The sequence below is a fragment of the Stegodyphus dumicola genome, chromosome 3, assembly GCF_044657685.1.
Source record: "Stegodyphus dumicola isolate Sdum_Otavi_A_Nest chromosome 3, ASM4465768v1".
NCBI classification, from domain to species: domain Eukaryota; kingdom Metazoa; phylum Arthropoda; class Arachnida; order Araneae; family Eresidae; genus Stegodyphus; species Stegodyphus dumicola.
Genome location: NC_140770.1, coordinates 87,680,909 through 87,703,183, shown reverse-complemented (window position 1 = coordinate 87,703,183; position 22,275 = coordinate 87,680,909). Strand labels below are relative to the sequence as shown.

The 22,275-nt window shown below is 33.1% G+C and overlaps 1 protein-coding gene across 1 annotated transcript in view; it reads right to left on the bottom strand.

The window, feature by feature from the left end:
• LOC146998038 (uncharacterized) overlaps positions 1-21,951 on the bottom strand; it is a 186,651-nt gene extending 164,700 nt beyond the window's left edge. Inside the window, exon 1 of the mRNA XM_085812353.1 lies at positions 21,823-21,951. The gene's annotated coding sequence lies outside the window, so the exon portion shown is untranslated. The remainder of the gene's footprint in view (positions 1-21,822) is intronic.
• Between the last annotated feature and the right edge of the window lie 324 nt (positions 21,952-22,275).

Sequence of the window (22,275 nt, the reverse complement as noted above, 5' to 3'; positions counted from 1 at the left end):
TGATTGAAAAGTCATTAAAAAAAAAAAAAAAAAAAAAAACTTTTACTATTAGTATAGGAATACCTAATGACTTTGCATCTTGTTTGTGTAACGCCTCGAACAGTAAGAAATTACCTACATAATTTCTGATATAAAGCCAGGAGTGCAAGGGAAAAAAGTATATAAGTGAAACTAATCGTAAAAAAGGCTTTGTTTTGCAAAAGATTATATGAATAAGGCTTTAGAATTTTTTAAAAAGACTGTTTTCACTGATGGGTCTGGACCCGATGGCAATAAAACTGTTTGGAGAAAAAATAAAACGTCTCTAAATCCACTGTAAAGCATGGTGGTGGGAACTTTATGGTATGGGTTAGTATGAGGTGGAATGGAAATGGTTATTTCACTATAATTAAGGGAATCGAATGCTAGAAAATAAGTAGACATATTGCGAGATATTTTATTTCAAAGTCTGCCAAAATTGGGTATTAAAGATGACTTCTGGTTCCAACAAGACAATCGCCCTAAACATAGAGCTAGGATTACAAAAGAATTCTTCTTACATAAAGTTCTTCAAGAACTCTACACTCCACACCAATCACCTGATTTCAGTCCGACTGAGAATTTGTAAAATGTTTTGGATCAAGAAGCTAGAAAACATAAGTTTTGAAATAAAAAAAATATTCTTTTGAAAACATGGTAAAATATATCTGATTTAAAAATTAGCAGAATCAATGCCAAGAAGACTAAAGGCTGTCATAGGCAACAATAGACGTTTTACGAAATATTAATTTTAATTTTAGTATTAGCTTTATTGAATTTTAAGTTGTAATTATTTAGTTCAAATACCCTTTTTCCCCTTGAATATTTGCATATCTTGATATTTATATATTGGAAGTGACAATAAATACGTTTGTATTTATTACACACGTTACATAAACTAGTTACTATATAAGAATTTAAATCACACCATTTGCAATAAAATTAATGGTTAAATTTGTATTGTTCAAATACTATTTTCCACCACCGTATGTCTGCTCGCGAATTCGTGCAACTTTGTATTCCATTGTACCACATGTCTCAAGATCTTTGACAGTCTACTGTACTTCGTTCGGTGGTTTCTTCGATTTTTTACACATTCTTCTGAAGGATTTAATGTTCTGACAAGTTAAATAACTTCCACAGAAAGCCCTTGCCAGTTTGGAATTGGGTCGTCTGTTGGAACTTCTCATTCACTAACATATGTACTAAAATATGAAGATTAGAAATTATTAGGTTATTTATTATTCCATACCGCTGTTTGTTAGCGATCTAAATCCCAGTGTTCTGCAATAATCGCTGCCATAACACATGCACCTCACTTGCCAAGGATGAAGCTTATTATACGAATATCTTAGTATGTTACAGATGCATTAATTTTGCAAATCCGTGGTTACAAATATTGCGGAAGAATGTGCCGTTTTATATATGCCATGCTCTGGAGGATTGATTGCACGTGATTTTAGAGTGCCACGCGCTGCACTTTAGGCATTTTACTTTAGTGTGTGTATGCTCACATTATTGATCAACCTTCAAAGTTTTGTGGCGATTATTGTCGGGAAATACAACAAATTTCTTTGTTAGGGTAGATTTTGTTTGGTAGGTACTCCAAAATAAATGGGCTTCTGAATCTCGGCAAAGCTCTCAAGACCTATAAGTGTAAGAGGAAGAACACTTGGAAACTATCTCGTATTTAGGTTAAAAGTGACGTAGACTACAAAAGGCGATACCTTCAGTCTATTTTGCTATCCTGAGTGGACATGAGACAACTGTAAATTTTACGATTTAGCTACTCAATCACTATGGCAGATTGTATCAAAAGACACATATTTCATTCAATGGCTTCATGATAAATATGAACTGAATCATTGTATGGATTCTGTCTGAATTTTATAAACCTACATTTAAATTCTAAAATTTCGCAATATATCTCATAGGACTTTGTAACACACGCAACATGCTTCTGACTTTTATTTTATCACACACACACACACACATATATATATGTACAAGGAATATATATATATATATAATTAAGAGATAATAATTAAATGATAAAAAACAGGCAAATTTCCAACAGAAATACTCAAATCAAAATTAAAACAAAAACAGTTCAAAACTGAAACAAAAGCAATCAATGAATAATAAAACATAATAAATTGATATGAAATATAATATATACTTGGTGAAAATTCGTTAGTCTCATGAGATAGGATTATATGTTTTATTATACTTCCTCTTACACAATTATATATTATTTTTCTATCACTTTATGTTTTATTATCTTATTGAATTGTTTTAAATTTAATTTTGAATCGTTTATGTTTTAATTTTGATTTGAGTATTTTTTGCTGGAAATTTCCTTTCTTGCTTTTCTTTCGTGATTTAATTTTGATTTAATTATTATCTCTTTTATTCTTAAATAAATTTTGCAGCATACTGCTCGGCGTTAATAAGCTATATCATCTAATTTGAAATTTTATCAACTTTTGTTCCTGACATATAACATATATTAAGGAAACATTAAAAGAAGTAGGCAAATATGCTACTATAAATAGCCATGCTTTTAAGCTGATTGGAAAACATCTGGTTCCAGAGGAGAAAGTAGATTCATTATTTTACAAGCTTTTAAAGAACAATTTGGCTTTGTTTAAAGAAGCATCTTCTGAAAAAATTCACATCATTTCCAGGTAATTTAATATGATATTGTTTATTAAGCAAAATTCCATTAGATCTGGAGATCCTATGTATCCCCAGACAAAATTATTAGTTTTAGTAAATCCATGATTATGAAATTCTAGAAAGGGACTATGTCCGTTATACGCGTTTTCCACCCCAAATATTTCACTCTTCTTGTCTGTTTTTATTTCTTTGTACGAAATAAAGTATTGCAATCGCAAAAAATTCCGGGTATCATATTTTAACGAAAATATCCATTTTGTCTGCCATCGAATGCAATTTAACCATGTTTTTGTGTGACATCTGTACATAAGGACAAAATAAATTATTCTTTTTTCCCAAAAAGATTATAACACTGATTTAAAATGCATGCAGAAGAGATTTTTTCCTGGCGCCTGTACCGTACGTACGTATTTATGTATGCATAAATTTATCTAGCATAACTCAAAAATGAGCAGCCTCAGAACACTGAAAATATGTACATAGGACTGCTATAATATGCAGTTGTGCACTTCCCTTTTTGGTCGCAATCGGCCGCACCAAAAGTATATATAGTATATACACCCACTGTGTTACTCAGAATTTTTTTTATTTTTATGTTGGTAAATTGCGCATTTTTTTCTTTAAAAATGATGGACTTACATTATCTTCCAGTTAAGGTTTTTATGCCTTTAATTAATCCGCATGCAGTAGTTGTAGAATTATCAACAATTTAAAAGTCAACAGCCAGGAAATGCGTTTTCTAGATAGCCGCAGTTGCCGATGAAGGCACGAAACCGAGATTGCGCAGTTCTCTGATGTTCATTTAGGCAAAAACAGATCGCTTTGCACTTCGGAAGAAGAATAGCTCAAAAAAATTACAGGTGTTTTATTTTTAATTTATTACATAATCCTTATTTAATGATTCAATTTTTTATTTTAAATTGCTGAGTACTTTTCTTGCTGAGTAATCTTTTTTAAATAATACGAGGAAACCACCAACTTGCGCGCGATAAGCGACTTTTACCTTTCAATGTGTAAAACATTGCGCCGGTTGGTTACGTTAATGCCGGAAGTACAGATAGCCTTTCTCATGATACTTAACTGAATCACCATCCGGTAGAACTAATACGCATCTCACACTATCATTTAATCTTTAGTCTATCTGTATGAATTTTAGGTATTCTATTGCATGCAATAAATGATCAGATTGCCTTTTCTATTTATCTTCAGTAATAAAAATACTTTTAGAAATTCTTTTGCGTCCAAAATAAATGTTATCTGAAGCTGTGGCCATTTTCATAATAAAGAAAGTTAAATAGTTCTTTGGACGGACTAGTTTACTTTCTTTACATACTTTACTTGCTTTTGGAGATGTATTGTCATGAGCATGATTTTATGTTGTACTAGAATATGCAGAGGAAGCAATCCTGAAAGCATATAGTGGTTGCTGCAGCTAAGCAGTACGGTAAATCTTGTGTGTGTGTGATTATGGCAAAGCCTCGAGGGCTATCTGCCTAAGGGGAGGGATGCCTTCGTGGAGGACTTTCTAAGGGAAACTGGCTCGTATACACGTTACACATGGGGAAACCCACGAAAACGCCCATGCAGCCAGCCCGTTCGCGGGATTCGAACCTCGGACCGAACTACCAGTGTTCAGCGACTTTACCGCTCGGCCGCTGGTGGGCCGGTAAATCTTGATAATTGTAAAACGAAAAATTTCCTCTAATTCTTAGCAGTTGCTTAGTTTTTATATTTTGCATCGGAACTGTTCAAATAGGTGCCAGGTACGTAGCTGTCTTTTCTGTTACAATGCTATCTAATTAATTGCGTCTATATACATAGGTTCAAACCCCAAATTATGGCCGGAACTCTTTGACTACAATCAGCAATAATTTGTGTTCTAGCTTTCCAACTATTTTAAATTCGTTATCAAGCTATTAAACTTATATTTTAATTTTTAGCACATTTAATTTTCTTTAACACATTGTTGCGTGTGTACAAGTTCGTAATAGACTGAATGCACAAGTCCTATAATAGATTAACAAAAATTTATTCTTATCAGCAAAAATATTTTCGAACTCTGAAATGTTTCACAAAAATATTCGTACAGGTGTTCCCAATATTACGCAGTATAATAAGTAGTTATACTTCAAACTACTAAAAACGTTAAAAGACAACGCAATGCAAAGCGTACCTAAGGAGAAAACTAATTCAGATATCTCAGTTCACGCGGAACTAAACAACTCGTAACAACAGCAACTAAGCCAGCAGTCACCAACCGTTGGTCCGTGAAAACGTTTTGATAGTCCGCAGAAAAATTGGGACATTATTTATATTTTTATGAAGATTCAAGTTAAAAAAACGAGTAACAAAACCTATTATGGAATATGGACTATACTTTTTTTTTTTAATTTTAGCTATTAAGTTTAGCGAAATTCCTTCAATGAATTTAGCGATTTTTAACTACTTTTGCAGGTGTATCTAGCGACATTTGAAAGTGAGAGTTGGCATCCGTGGATAGGCTGCTGCTATCAATAATAGCGCGACCTGGAATTCCCTTTCCTTTTGATTTACAAACATATGCTATTGTAGTCATTGATAATACAAGTTTTTCTCCGTGTCAATAAGCAAGTTGATGGATTTTTATGAGAACCATCTGCATTCTTATTTATAATTGCATCATTGGAAGTTTCAGTTTTTGTTTTGTCTAACTGTTGACCGATGGCGCTGAGTTAGCGGCGATTATTATGTTTACAATAATTAAAAATTGGTGGCATAACACTTTCAGTTTATTGATATCGCTTTGCGTTTGCCGGTTTGTTCTTGCTTTTCGTGAAGTTCCTTTTCAGTGATATGGAAACGTGAAGCTTTCTGTACAAGAAGGTAAGATTTTTGTACTTTTCATATAATCTTTTAATGTGAACGAAATATGTGTATCAGTGAGATGTTAATAATTTTTCAGTTATTAGTCAAAATCAGGGGAGTAGCCTGAATTTCCATAAAGGCGTGCTGCTGAACACCACATGTTTCGAAAATTATATTAACAAATGAAAATTAGAATTGCATGTATTATTGGAAAGTTGAATATTGTTTTTGCGTATTAATACTCGTATGTTGTTTTCAAGGTCCATATGTTGTTTTAAGGTTTTTTAATTCATATTAGTGGTCCGCCAAATATAAAATTATATATGTAGGGGTCCGTGAAGTTCTAAGGTTGACGACCGCTGAACTAAGCGACTAAACTCAGATGCTCTTTCCTCGGCGTTTTATAGTTTTCAACCGATAACGAGATATTTCTCTTACTTCTGCCTCTGAAAATTACTGGAATCAATATGAGGATGGAATTACGATTACACCTAGCACATTAGTCAATTACATTTATTCAGTTTGAATACAAATTACTGAGATATCCATTTACTCAATGTTAAATGCACGTGCACGTGTATTCCTCCTTTTTCCGCATAGCTTTCTCTTCAAATTTGTCTCACGCTGCACTGCATGGAGAAATACAACTACTTTTAATTATAATTCTGATAAAATTACCTATGTAAATACAAAATTCGTAACAATATTTAATTTAAGGCATTACACAGAGAATTAAATAATTAAAATTATTAATATAAGTTTGCTAAATTGAATTAAATGTCAGTTCGCTTTCCCTAAGTATTCCGAATATTTCATTTTCTTTACATTTAAAGAATTAACGAGAAAATTAGACACAATCTCCTAGAACACTTTCATTTCTTTCCTCTTTTCTCTGTAATCCTTTCCCGCTAAGCTCTTCTCGAAAGAACATACTTAGTAAGTAAACATACTTAACGAATGAATTAAATAACTAAGTAATAGATTACTCAATAAGCTGGAGAAAAGCACATCTCAAAGAAGTTGTGCACTTTTCATTAGGGCCGCAAAACCTTTCTCAAATCAAATCTACTTTTTAAAAAGTTAAATTTCCTATAGCATATGCTACCTTTTCCTTACCTAGTTCCCTTTATTTAATGACAAGATACGATTAAAATGATGCCTGATAAAGCTAGGTAAATTGGCAGTTAAATTAATTAGGAATGCATAATTTAGTACTTTTCTCCAGCTTTCTGTTGTACAGCTCGAAGCATTGTACTTAGAGAAACTAATTAACTGTGATAATTAAAAAGACAAGTATAGAGACTTTTTTTTTTTTTTTTTTTTTTTTGGTGGAGAAGAACCTTACTGCTTCGTAAAGATTTAGTAACAGAAACTGTTGAAAGTGATCCGATTTAGTTTTAACACTTTGGTATCGAAATATGAAGAAACAGTTTTAATTATTCTTTCTTAAAAATAGGAAAAAGAAAGATAAATATTTTCAGAACGAATATTAATGATTATTTTCCCATATTGTGGCTTCTCAATGCATGAACATCTACGCCGATACTTTAAACATAAAATAGAATAAAGTTATACATGTTATAAGGTATCTTCTCCCTCCTTTCTGAATCGTTCGTGATGTAACGGTAGCACAGCAGCCGCGTATTCGAGAGTTCCAGGTTCGAGTCCCGGCGAGGGCATTGCTCATTTCTCACCTTTCCTGCTTCAAAAGTCCTAATGACTCTGCAGTGGCGCCCGAACTAAAATTTGGTGGATGATGATTATTCACTACCAGGATTTGGCGATTGGGTCTCCTAATCCCCAGTCGCCCTTTAAAAGGGGGAGTGTGTAAGGTATTTTCTCCTTCCTTTCTACATGCCTTCGTAGTGTTAAATTTAAAAAAAAAATTCCCATTAAAAGGGGGAGTGTATCGAGAAGTCCAGGTTCGAGTTCCGGAGAGGGCATCGCTTATTTTTCATATCTCCAGCTCAAAAAACCTTCATGACTCTACAATGTCATAGTTCATAAGTCGAGAAATACACTAGCGTTTGGTTAAAAAAAATTAAGAAAAACTGTGGCTATTACTGAAATGTAACAAATATTGTTTTTTTATACAGTTTTTTTTATCACATCTTTGTATCTTGGGACGTTCTAATAAAGGGTTTCTCAATACATTCGAGTGCAGTTTGTTCCTATTTATGAATTACAGCTTCCTAAATGTTCGACATAATGTAACCATGTATGATTAGGATTTTTCAATCAGTCTTTACCATATAAACGTACAGCATTTAGATCAATTTTCTGTATCAGTACTCATTTATTCTGTGTTTTCTGAATCTTCATTTTCATAGCATAGTTTCGATAAAACTTGGAAGAACATGTTGCATTAATATCTTCTAAAAAGAAATCCATGGCGAGTCATTTTCCGCGCCCAGATGTTTTTCTTGGTTTTGTAGAATGTTTTTTCATATGTGCTTGATCAAAATTTCGTTTCTATTGAATGGATTATAATTTACATAACACTTAAAATGGTACCACACTTTCTCAGAATCACCTTCATACTTGACAGCAGGGATATGCATTTGATATTGCATCTGTTCATCATATATTCATCCAAGAAACTATTTTTTGAAATTCAAAAGAAATCCGAATTTCATTTCATCTGAAAAGAAATGTTTTCAACCTTATACTTTCACTTCTCGTGCTTTTTGGTACGCAAATTTGAATTTTAAATAAATATTCTTAGAAGTATTTTTTGTGGTGCTACACTTATTTTAAATGATACGCAAATCAAAGTCTTACTTCAGACCAATAATTGAAAGAATTCTATTTATTGTTGTCAACAATACTGGAGTTTTCGGATCATATTGAAAAGTCCGTAAAATTAAAGGGTATTTTTAAAATATTGCGTTTGTTTGTAGTTGTTAAAAATCTGTTTTCAGCTTTTGAAGTTATTCGAGTTCTATGCTAGTCAACAATAAAATAATACACTCTTACACACAACACTTATCGAAATGTTCTGCTGCATAGGTATGAGAAGAGCCAACCCATGTTTACATGTTCCTATTTGTATGCCAATACTTTTCTACTTTTTAGATACATCTGATGCATATTTTATAAACCAAATTATGTAAATATTTGCATAATGAAATTTTAGAAGTAAACTTTTCTCCCTTAAAATTTACCTCAAAATTCAAGTCGGATTTAAATGATAAAACTCATTCAGAACCACTTATTTGCTCTAAATTTTTTATAGCTTAAGCTTTCCTTTCTGTTTCAGAAATTGAATAAATATGCACAATTTTGCATTTAAACAAACCCATATACTTATTTAAATAATAAATTGTCGTTTAAAATTTTTAAACGCAAAATTTTCGTTTAGGGTGTGAAAAACCAGTTCATTAAAAATGTATAATGCGTTTGGAAATTATGAATAGTTAGTTTTATGCAGACAAGAGAATTTCATGAAAGCAATTTCAGTATTGGATCTGAAAAGGCTCAATAAATATAAAACTGAACTTTTTGTGTATGATCGGAAAAATGTTAAGCATAAAATGCTTCATAGTTTTGCACTTTCATGTGAATGTTCCATATTATCGAGGGAAGAATTCACTGAGATATTCAGGTACAACTGCTTTTTCAATGCATAATTTATAAGCAATTCAAAAGCATTTTAGCAAGATTTACGAAGAAATTTCAAAACAAAATATGCCGTGTTTGTTGAATTGTTCTGTGTTGAATAAAATATAAATCATTATTAACTTTGAACCTATGAACTACTTATTAAAGAACCCTGTTAAGATATGACCAGTTATCTTGTAGGAATTTAATCAACTAATAGTTATGATTTGAACTTTATTTTAACCTTTGCCGCCCAACCGAGATAGTGGTTAGTGATTCTGACTGCCATACTGAAGAGCCTGGATTCGAATCCCGAAGAAGGCATAGATGTTTGTAAATGTATGGTGTCTGTGGGACATGGGCGCACTCTAAATATGCGGCGAGCCGAAAGTCCTCTCGAGAGGTTGATGGTAGGGGAAGAAGGATGGGGACCCTTAGATCCGTTCCCTTGGGGTACTCGCAATCAAAATTGAAGGCGAAACTGAAGTCGTACTGTCACCTATATCGTTTTCAAGGCTCTTGCTAGCGAGAGGAGCAATCTTGCACTCTTTGCCACGATGTATTTTGGGATCTTATTCTGATGTGATTGTCAGACAAGTGAGATGCGTCACAGCAACAACAATTTTAACTTCTTTCAGTAATCTTCACCAGAATGCTAATTAGTTGTTATGTACTTAAGACCGAGTGTTTGAATGTTTTAGTGTTTCAGCTTCTGGCACCCTTGCCTTACGATTACGTACTATCACCAGCTTTGCAAAACTTATTCTGGGCCTTAATATTTCCTGAGCCGGGGGTTAAAATACGCGTCGTTAATTATCTCAAGTAAGCTTAAGTACTCTATTGTGTGCGTAATATCAGTCTACGTTACCTATATTCGAATTTAATTTTATCTTATATTCATTTAAATAATAATGTCGAGGATGTGTTCTATATCCAAGCATCAAAAAGTTTTGTTTTTGGTAAATTTAGTTACTGGTAAATTAAAGATTTCTATTATGATAGCTGGAAAGAGAAATAGAACATTTCGGTAAAAGGAAAACTTATTTGTTGAAATATTAAAGTTTCTAAAAATATGAGAATGATATGTGATTTTGATTACAATAATATAATTATTAGACACGTGCGCTTCCCGGCGTACCTGAAAAGATTTAATTTACAAAATAATAAAAAGTCTTAGTAGTTTTTGTAGCGCTGAAGACAATGCACGACATTTCGTCGAAGACTGCGTATTATTGCGACATGTTAGGGAAAAAAATAGTAACATAAAGAAATACTACTGACGCAGTAAAGAGTTTAGATTTGAATCTGCATAGTTTAGATTTTAATCTTTTAACTGTATTTTTTTTGTCTGTGAGTGTGTTGCGTTACCATGAGGCTAATTATTATCGGCCAGGAAGGCTGCAGCACACTCGTATATTACATTACGTATTCATTTAAATACATGCAAGCAGAGGAAGTTCATCTGCCACGCTAATAGTGCCTTCTATTCATTTAAGAATTATATAAATAAAAAGGTTATTAAAGATTTGTCATTGCTTTAGACCAGAGTTTCTTAAACTGTATTTAAGAACACATAGTTTAAGAAACTCTGGGTCGCGTCCCCAAATGGGGTCACAAATCGAAATTTTTGGGGGTCGCGAAAATTAAATTCGATAGTTGAATTTAAAGAAACTGTATTCATAAGATTTTTAACGAAATTACATTAATTGAAATTAATGAGATTAGAATTTCACATTAATTTATATTAATCAGATTAATTACCTGTTTTATGAAGGGAAAAAGGAATTTGTAAAGCTATCAAGAGATTCAAACTTAAAAATGTATTAAATTTTAAAATGCATTAAATGTTCTTCTCTCATTCAGCACATACTTTTATAAAACTACTTTTTTAGCTTTTAGCTAATTGAAACCAAATGTCGTTCAACATTAAAACATGCTGAAGATGCTTTATTTTCAGCAGTGTAAAACATCTCACCAATTTGTTATGCAGCAGAAAATCTCTCTCATTAGAATTTTCTTTAATTTTTGTTTGCTTAGATAAATCCTAAAACTACTTCTTTTATATGTATATTATTTACTAAAGAATTAAATTATTTACAGAAGGATATTTATTTTTATATCTTTATTTTATATTTAATATATGGGGCCGCGAAAACAATCTCAATGCTAAAAAGAGGTCGCGACTGAGAAAAGTTTAAGAAGCTCTGCTTTAGACTAACGAAAAAACTTGCTTCTAGTCTAGTACTGTCTGCAGTACGTTAATACAAGCTTATAGGCATAGCAGAACCATACACATCGCGCTCAACCCTATCACAAACCATGGCACAAGACAATGCTACTTTCAGCCTGCCTATCCCAAGACTACAAGTTCCTACGGCCTCAATAAGTAGTGCAGAAGGATTTGGATTTATCGTGGATGCTTTGTGTGCCTCGAATGAAACCGCCCAGTAGTTTCGATGATAAATGTTTGGTAATGGTCTTGACACTTTTAGAAAGCTTAAAAGCACTTTTAATTATATCTAGTTGAAGAAATACAAAAAGTGGTCGTAGCAACCACTGCGCTGGGAGGTCAAGCATTGAACTAGTACAAAGGTAAGCAGGCATGATGTATCTTAATTAGTACAAAGGTATTTCAAAATATTTACGAGACGAACCAAGAGTGAGAATAATAAATTTGATTTATTTCAAAATGCACTTTTGAGAGCATTTCGCGTGATGAAAGATAGGCTAAGTTAGAAGCAGAAGTTTAATATCAGACTGAAGCGGATAACTTATTATATGAAAAAAGTTATTCAGGTAATACTATCCAGGTCGCTTCTCCATATCTAAGATTTTACTGAGTTGAGAAATCCTGGTAAGTTTTTCGAGTTATCTGTAAAAATTTGAAAGTCGACGTTGTATTGGTAAATATGCGTAGGCGAGAATAAAGTGAAAGAACCCTGTGAAGAATCTTGTGAAAACTCAAAGGCCTATAGCTGATAGGAATAGAAAATTTTACAGCAAAAGGCATTTTGGTAGACGGGAAAATGTCCGCTAATGGCTATCGCCAAGATAAATCGCAAAATAAATAAAAGGGGGATCATAGGCAGAAACCTATAAGCTATGTAGGCGTGCTGTGGGTTAACGAAGTCACTCACCTAGATGAAAGAAAAAGCTTCTTACATTCAATTAAATACGGTACTAATCAAAAAACATTTCACTCCGATGCATTGAAATTGTTTTGAAAGGAATTTCTTCAGGCTTGTTATTGGACACAGAAGTGCAAAGTAGTATTTTATCGAAAACGTTTTAGGAAAAATTTTATAAATTATAAATTGTTTGATGTTGCAGGAACCAAGGTGATAACAGCGCAGAGAAAAACATTGTGAATACGTAGGAAGGGTAAAAAAGAGTGTGTAAATTAAAAATAAACACCAGAATATTTTTGTATGTGTGCGTGCGCGCGCAGTGAAACATTTACAGGGAAACGTAATTCCGGGGATTGGAATTTTTAAATTCGCCTGGCATACAACTTAATTTTCAGGTAGGCATGATGCAGATGGATATGTACAAACTGACGCAGTAAAAGTGCAGTCACCAGCCTTGAACTTGAAAGAACTGCATCTGAAAATAAATAAATAAATTTGGAGCACTTGGTTAGAAAATTTTCAGATTTACTTGTCGACACCCCAAGAGCAAAACTACCGCTACGATAAAATTTAAAAAGAAGTAACAGAAAGGCATATTCTGAGCATGCTGAAAAATATAGTTATAAACTACACAGTAGTAGTCCATACTACTACTCTGTAGTATTATGCAGAAAAAAGAATAATTTTCCTGCACCGATTTTAAAGTTTATTGATTCGCTGTCGATTAAATAGTATAACAAAATATCCTATTTACTCCTTACCTATATTTGAGGAAGTAGATAGGAAAATTAAATTTTAAAAATGTATAACCACGCTAGACCACATGTCTGTATACTTTCAGATGTGTGTGAAACCGTAGGACGTGCCAATAACTATGCTTATTACTAAATTAAAGGCTTTTATGCCTCCCTTATCTTTCAAAAAATTGCTGCGAGTTGTAATTGTTTAATTAATTGTTAATCCAGAACGGAGGTATGAAGTAGAAATACAGCATGGAATAAGAAAAATTTGAGCAATATAAAAGCGGAGACAAAAGGGAAAAAATACAGTAAAATATTTATATGAATCAAATTTCCAAGTAATTTCATACACATATTAAGGCACGAGTGAAATGCAGAATGCAAATATTCACAAGTACGTGAAATGATTCTTAGGCAAAAATTTACATATGCTGGATATGTGCCAGCTTTAATACTCAGTTTTTACGATTTTGTGCGAACATATTTTTACTCGAAATAGGCTCATGCTGTATGTTAGCAGTAGAGATATTCAAGATGTGTTATATTGGAAACTACAGTTGAAATGCCCCATGTTCCCGACCTATATCTTAAAAATGATCGTTTTATCTGGGAACATTGAAGTAAACGGGTCATGAATAGTGACTGACTGGGAAAGATGCCGTTTTTTGCTCATAAAAAGAAGAAAGAAAAAAATCTGTGTGTTCTGCAGTCATTGTCACGAAATTTCCAGGTCTTTTGTCAAATATCTATCGTTAATCTCTTTGTTTGCTTTTCAAGATGTTAAATTTGGAAATGACTTCAGTACGATAAAGCTGCTTATATCCGTCTTTACTTCGTTTTTTCTCTAACATTATAGAAATTCATCTAGTGTAATGGTGGTTTAATGGCCATCAAAGTTTAAAGAAGAACATTATAACCTTTCTGAGAGATTTTAATTTACTTCATTAATGCCAAAGCATGTTGAAGCTATCTGCCTATGGAGAGGGATGCCTTCGTGAAAGATTTTCTGAGAGAACTGGCTTATATACACGTTGCACATGGTGTAAACCACGAAAACGTCCATGCAACCCGCACGTTCGCCTAGAAGCGAACCCAAGTCGAACTATCAGTGTTCAACGTCTTTACCGCTCGGCCACTGATGGGCAGTATCTGAAAAGAACTCTTAGAAAGGATTCTTTGAATAACCAAATAGCTTGATATGCAGTCTGTGTAAATTGTCACATACAGTATGCTTAAAAATTGCATATTGGGTCCTCCCATGAAGTGATACAGATTCTGCCTGAAATATGTAATTAACACTAAGCAGTCTTCTTGCTTTAATGACTTTTCAATATTAGAAAGTAATGTAGCTATTTTTCTAACATTCAGAAGTCTTTACTTCTTCTGCTGTCACTTTTCGATCTATATCTAAACCTTGGGGGTAGTTACAGGAGTTCTTTCGTAATGCACAAATTAAAGTTCGTAGTTCTAAAATAATGGAAGATTTAGAACATCATTTTCAATGAAAGTGGAACGAATCCTAAATTTTCCAAATCTAGACTTTGTTCTAGAATCTGTCCACTCTTTTGAATTATAAATACGTTAAATAAAAATAAAACTAATAAAAGATAATTTTTATATAATATTACACGTTTTTAAATGAATGCGTTTAATGAGAAATAAATTTAAGAATATTATTTTTAAATATACACCTTTATTTAATAAGAAGATAAAAACGAAATTCAATAAAAAATACATGATTAAATATTTTTAATCTTGGATTTCATTTTCTGAGCATAATTTGACAAAAACATATTGGAATAACAGTTCAAATAGAATAAATAGCTCAAAATTCGTAATCGTGGAATGATGTATTTATACACCTCTTTACAAGTTGCTAAAATATCCAAAACCTATTATTAATATGTTATTATGACCTGAACTGTCAACAACGGTTATTTTCAAGAAATTTTGAAGAAGCTCAGACTACCGATTACTTAAAAATTCTAGCAGACTTTGCTAAATGACATACGAAGCAGTACGGCAATCAGAGTCCCTACCATATCAAATTAGTAATTAGTATATCACTGAAATGGAAACAAGCTCATTCTTTTCAAGTGAATATTTCTTCTGAATGTTAATAAACTAATCTTTGCGCATTTTCAGTTAGCACATTTAATGATTTGATTTTTTTTAGGTAAGAATTTCAAAGAGATTCGAATAATGACAAACATGCAAAGATTCTAGTTTTCAGATCTAAGATTCGAATGACCTATCAATAATTTTAATAATCTGAACGCACAAATGTGATGTCCCAGATTGTAGTGCTGTGTAGCATGAACATATGTAACACTCTGTCTCTCTTTGATGCAATGTAGTATACGTGGGATTACCTAGAACGTAAACCGCGTTTTGTCAAAGATGCACATAGTACAATGAGTGAGAGAGACTTCACCTAAAATACTAAGCGCATTTGTTTGCGCTTTATGGTATCCTCTCAAGGTACTCAGAAGACCAGAACCTTCTATCCAAATTAGTTCTATGGTCTTAAAAATGTGAAAAATGTGTTTTCAATACAGTTTCGAAATGTTGCCTGGCTCACAAGCGGTTAATTGTAAAAGTCACCACTGGTAGTTCGACTCGGGCTCAAATCCTGCTCGACGGAATGGCTGTGCGGGTGGTGCTGTAGTTTTCCCCTATGTGTAACATGGATATAGCCAGTTTTCTTAATCTTCTACGGAAGTTTTCCTACCCTTAGATAGATAGTTTTCGCGTGCTTTGTGAAAATCAAGCGAAAAATAAAAATGTCGCCAATTTATTATTTACAAGTTCAGTTCTGCTGAATTTATTTCCACAACTCCAGCCTTTATTTGCAGAGATAAGTACTACAGGATAATAAAGCAATTTAATTCAAGAAAATGCAACAAGTGAATAAAAGTTAAAGATTAGATAAAATACATAGTAAAGGCACTTACGTATTATGCCGTCAAATCTGAAACTGTCACCAAGCAGTCAGTTAATGGATAAGCGTCACGTAACAACATACTCATAACCTGTACGCTTTCGTCTGATGTGACACGATTCATTCTCGATAAGCCACTTTTTGTTTTATGAACAAGGATGTAAATTAACTGTTATTGCTGTATTTTTTTTCATTTGAGAAAAAATGATCAAAACTCTAGACCTACCATCTACAGAACAGCAAGCAGTGGATTATTTTCAAAGTTATGAAATCCTACCATTAAAAAGTGTGTATTAGACAAAATATAAACAGCTAAATATGGCCGACAAAATAGATTAGAACAGTTTGTAGGAAGTTTCAACTAGAAGTGTTCTAAATAGAAGAAAATAGTAGAAATCAATGAAAGCCTTTTTACAAAGAGCAAAAACGCAGTTGGTCGAATATGAATACTTTATTAAATAAAGAGGCGCCAGCTCTTTTAGAATGCCGCAAGAAAGACTAGTGTAACTTTGATGGAATCCCCACCAGTTTTCATGTTTCAGCTTTCACGGTTGACAGGATAATGAGTAAGGATTTGTAATTACCACAATAAATAAACATAAAATTATTTCAAAAATATACTAAATAAATAAATACAAATGAACTAAGTGATAGTGGAAATAGTTTTAGTTTGTAGATATGACTTATAATCGCACACTTTTGCCAACTTTCACGGTCGAGGGGATAATGTGTAAGTACCACAATAAATAAAGATAAAATTATTGCAAAAATATACTAAATAAATAAATACACAAATGAACTTAGTGGTATAATTTTAGTTCGTAGATAAGAGTTTTATTGCTCGCTTTTGCCAACTTTCACGGTCCAGGGGATAATGAGTAAGTACCATAATAAATAAACATGAAATTATTGCAAAAATATATTAAATAAATAAATAAAAATGAACTAAATAATAGTAGAAATAGTTTTCGTTTGTACATAAGAGTTATACCGCTCGCTTTTGTAGGTGATGAATATCCCATAAATAAACCAGCGGCCGAGCGGTAAAGTCGCTGAACACTGGTAGTTCGGTCAGAGGTTCGAATCCCGCGAATGGGCTGGCTGCATGGCGTTTTCGTGGTTTTCCCTATGTGTAACGTGTATACGAGCCAGTTTCCCTTAGAAAGTCCTCCACGAAGGCATCCCTCCCCTTCGGCAGATAGCCCTCGTGTGCTTTACCATAATTAAGTACACTACACCACCACACCCATAAATAAATATTTTAAACGAATTAGTTTAGGGACATAAATAGCGATAGGCTTTGTATAATATTTAAATAATAAAACATTATATTAGAGCGTTTACTTATTTATTCGTACATTTTTCGTATTTCTTGAAGAAGGAAACGTTTATTTGAACTCGAGTTCAGCTACAATTCTTAAGATCAAATTCCCCATTTTTAGCGGCGTAATGGTAGTTAAAATCGCCTTGTAATTTAATTACACTGCAAGAACTTTATTTCAGTAATTAGCTAGTTAACCGGTTAAATCACTTTCATAGTCTGGCAATTGCGACGAATTCTTTTCGCATGATAAGGTTAGTCAATTCATTGGCGCTGTGGTAGTTCTCGTTTCCATTAAAGCGCTCGGCTGTAAGTAATGAAACCATTAATTAATTTATTAAAGAAAATGTTTCATCTCGAGCTCCTATTTATTTTAGGAGCTTGGATTCTGGAATGCAGTTTGAAGATTTAGTTATTAATTGGCGTTTTATTGAATTCGGTATAAACATCTACATTTCGGATTCGACTTCCTCGAATGCTTTGATAAATTTCGAACCGGAGATTAATCTCCTGTTTTGAGTCAAAATTACAAAGTATAAAACATATTTAGTACCTAGAATCTTTAAGCAGAGAGTAATATCAATTAGTGGGAAACATAAGGAATCTGTAAACTGTACAATTTTTAAATTCTACAGTTAAATTAGCAACAGCGATAAGTAATATAATTTACTTTTTTTTCATGTATCTGTAAATTACTTTATAATAAATAATTATTATTTAACATATATGTAACATAATTTATATTTATATGCGTGTAGAATATAATTCGAAAAACTAATATAGGTGTATGAATTTTGATATTTATATGCATGTGCGTGGTTTGTATGCATGTCTGGTATGTGGTTTGAAAACAGTCGTATTGAATTTTTAAAAACTTTAAGATTTATTTACTTTTGGGCATATGAACAGTCGTCCATTAAATGGTGCAAACATCAGTTGGATTTATCCGCTAAAACTGTTATTGATTGGAATAATTACATGCGTGAAGCGTGTGTGAAGGATTTGGAGGATTATCGAAATATTAAAATTAGAGGGCCCGGAATGATTGTCGAAATTGACGAAAGCCTTTTTACGCGTCGAAAGAATAATCAAAGTCGTATCTTGCCACAGCAGAGGGTCTTCGGTGGAATTTACCGGGAGACAAAAGAAACATTTCTAGTCAGAGGTCTAGAGCGGAAGGCAACAACATTAATGCATGAAATCCAAAATAATATTGTAGAAGGCTCAACAATAATGTCAGATTCGTGGCCTGGATATCAAACAAAAAAGCTCATTGCTGCCGGTTTTGAACATTTTAAGGTGAATCATCGATATACAATTTTGTTGACCCATCTACGCAGACTCATACTGAACACGCTGAAAGGACGTGAGGTTCCGCAAAATGGTGGAACAAGCGACAACGTGGGACAAGCCGCCGTCATTTGGATACCTATTTAGCTGAATTTATTTGGCGTAAAAAACAGGAAACGCCTTTCGATGCTATTTTCAAAGCTATTTCCCGCCACTTTCCTCACCATTAACTTCAGTGTTTTCTTTTAACCAGTTTCTTTTAACCTGTTAAGTTAATTATATTTTTTTAATTCGTATTTAGTATATAGTTTATAATATATATATATATAAGTTTATTTATAATATATAATTAAAGAAAAGAGAACAAACTAAAAATGACCTACATGTTCAAAAACTTTGCTCATTGAGCTGCAAAATTTAGAAAAAAGTTAAAAGAAAATTACTAGCTCGTACGCCAAAATGTTGCTTAGATACTGTGGTTCCGTTGACAATATTAACATAAGTAAAATAAAGTGCAATGAAATGTGTAAATATAAAAGATAAGAATTTATAAACATAATCCAAAAAACGCCAAAACATTTTTATCGGCAAATGTTGCCATGGTAGTTGTCATAGTACGTAAGTACCATATTTTGCTTCCACAAAACTTAATTAATAATATGTCACTGCTTTTTGTTGATTGTCAGTAATATGCAAAGGTAGACAGACTAAAGGGTATTTTGCACATTTCGTTTGTTATATGCTTTATTCTTACAATAAAAGAAAACTCAAGCTTATTGACATGGGTAAAATCATACAGAATTTCAGGCAGATACACTTTATCTTATCGAAGTGCGGATAACAGAAGTGATTTCAAAATCATTATAACGCAGTACATATGTAATACAGGGTTAGTTTTGTGCAAACATGTTATATTTTTAGGTTCGTTTGCATGCATTTTTTTTTTCATTGCCATTGGAACCAAATGAGGTCTGCAAGTATTTGTAAGATAAGGTCCTAGACAAATTTGATTTCTGTTAACAGATTTTTCATTTATTTTACTATAGTAAATGACAACATAGATTAGTATCTGCACGCATTATATGCATTTATGACATACCAGATATTTTAACATTTGTTTCCTAAATTTTTTTCATTCCTCCTTCCTTTTCTGTTCCCTCCAAAATACTTTAAATATGCAAAACATTTTATAATTATATTTAATTAAAAGAAATCCATGCGTAAGCGGATGTCAGAGTTTTGGTCTGTGCGCTAGTTCTTTTTTCCCTTCTAAAGGCTTTCTTAGGCTTATAAAATTTCATTTTGAGGACGCATAGATTCTTTATAGAAATACGCACGGACAATATATCCATTGATCATTACGCTTCCTCGTATAGGGGTAACGCCCAACAATAGACCGAGTGAATAAGATCACTAAATACTGGTAGTTTGACCTAGATTTGAAACCCGCTGCGTGCTTTGTCATATGAATAGCAAATACACACCACTACTTAACGATTTGTAATGTTATGCAGATATTCATCCTCCTATTTTTTTCAGATTTAAACGCCTTTTAAATTTTAAATCGGATGTTAAAATGAGCCTGGACATATTGCAGAAGATTACACTGGCCAATTATCTCTTCAGCTTTCTGTATACAGTTTGTGCGACGCAAAATTTTCAGTGTAGGCTCATAGGAGAGGTCTTAACTATTGAAACGGTTAACTCTTAGGTATGGTCAGAAACTGGGTTTAGAAAAGCTGTTTTCTTTCTAAAACATTATTTTATCTTCTTGACAATAGTTTCACAGCAATTAATTTCAGTAAATGTGAAGCTATAAAAATTGCTTAACTCTGAAGGAAGGACACATAAGCAAGAAATTTGCATGAAATTTAGAGCATTCTGAGATATGCGATTGACTGGCATTTCACGGCATGCGCATGTTACAAGCAACAGAGCATCGAAAGAATGAAAAAAGGACGATTTGTCGATTTTCTGTTTAAAAATCGCGTAGACTCCTTTTTTATGTGCCTTTGTGTTTTCCCTTGTGTAAGAAGAAGTAATTGATACTGTCATGTCATAGAATTATGTACCGTATACTAGGATATGGTAAAATCCTAGTATATGGTGCAGCCTTGGCGTGATTTTGAAAATTATCGCCAACACCAAAAATGATCCAAAGAACGTCTATATATATACTATACACTATATACTATGTGTGTATATACATATAGAATATACTATTTACAACCATATATATTCTTTGAATGACCTGTTTACTTACTCATCGTATATGTCACGTTTTTACTGCTCATCATAAAGTCGCCAAAAGTATCCAAATCCCGTGTGCACCGGATACTAGGATTAAACCCAGAATATTCCTAGCTTAGCGAAACTGCAGATTCGTGGGAAAACCACGAAAACGCCCATGCAGCCAGCCTGGATTCGAACCCAGGTCGAAACTACTAATATTCAGCAATTTTACGGCTCGGCCGCTAGTGGGCTTTCGCAGCAAATATAAAAATACATACATGGGGTTATTATTTTGTGGGTCTAATGCTTTCTCACATAGATTATTATCCTATAGCAACATATGCCGAAAATTTAAACACTTCCAGTATAACGCTAAGAATGCACGCTAGGACTTCGGTGTCCCATTTCTTAAAATAAATTACTCCTATGTTTATCTTTGCACTTCATCATTTCAACTAACTCAGGTTCGTAAACAACGCTCGCTTATTTCTCACGCATGATAACTTCATTTCCTCTTCCGGCGGAATGCCAAAGCTTGAGAAAAACCAAAACTTGGAGAACATCCAAAAACATCAAAGCAATTTTGAACTGAACATCTTTTCCAGACTGTTTAAGACTCTTAAAATATCGTTACATTTGTGATCAAACTAGTAAAGCTGTTACTTAAACACTTGAGCAAAATCAAGCAAATTGCTTTATATTAAGCAAAATGTTTTCTGAATGATCGTAATTCGACAATGATAAAAATAAACATACTGGGTAGGTTTTAAAATTGCTCATGCGGCGGACTTATTTTTAAATATATAGCATTAACAATTCAAGTTTTAGTGTATTCTGATATTTTTACAAATATTTATGAAAAAAAATGAAACTTTTTAAATATGATACTTTTATACTTGGTCGGTATACTGGCCTGCAGCAGGCAGATGATAGTGTTCCTACTCTTGCCAGTTATTTAGAGAGACCCATTAGGGCCTGACCTGTGATGCAACCGTAAAGAATATTCCCTAAAAGAGATAAGTACCTTACCTAATGGGGAGAGAATAGATTGAAGCGCGCTTCTGAAGACCGGGAAGGCTGGAGACCGGTCGATGTCGATTCTGGTAGTCTCTTTGGTTGTTCACGCATTTGCAAAGACACAGTATCAAACTGAATAGTATAAAAGCACTAGGCTATTCTGCTTTCTTTCTCATTGGTTAGCCCGATTGTACAGTGTAGTATGCAGCAAATGAGCAGCGTAGGGCCTAAAATATCTATCTTCCTCGAGAATGTCGTACTCCAGGATTTCTGCGAAATTTACTGGGTAATTTCTTAACGCTCGCTCGTCAAATCTTCCATAAATCCGTGTAGTGAAATCTTTGGTTGATTCAGTTTTTAGATCTGAGTGCTGGCTTCTGTTCCTTATAAAATACGCGGCACCTGTGCTAATTTTTGAAATATCTAACTGTTTAATTTTTTTTAAGTGTAGAATAATGAATAAAG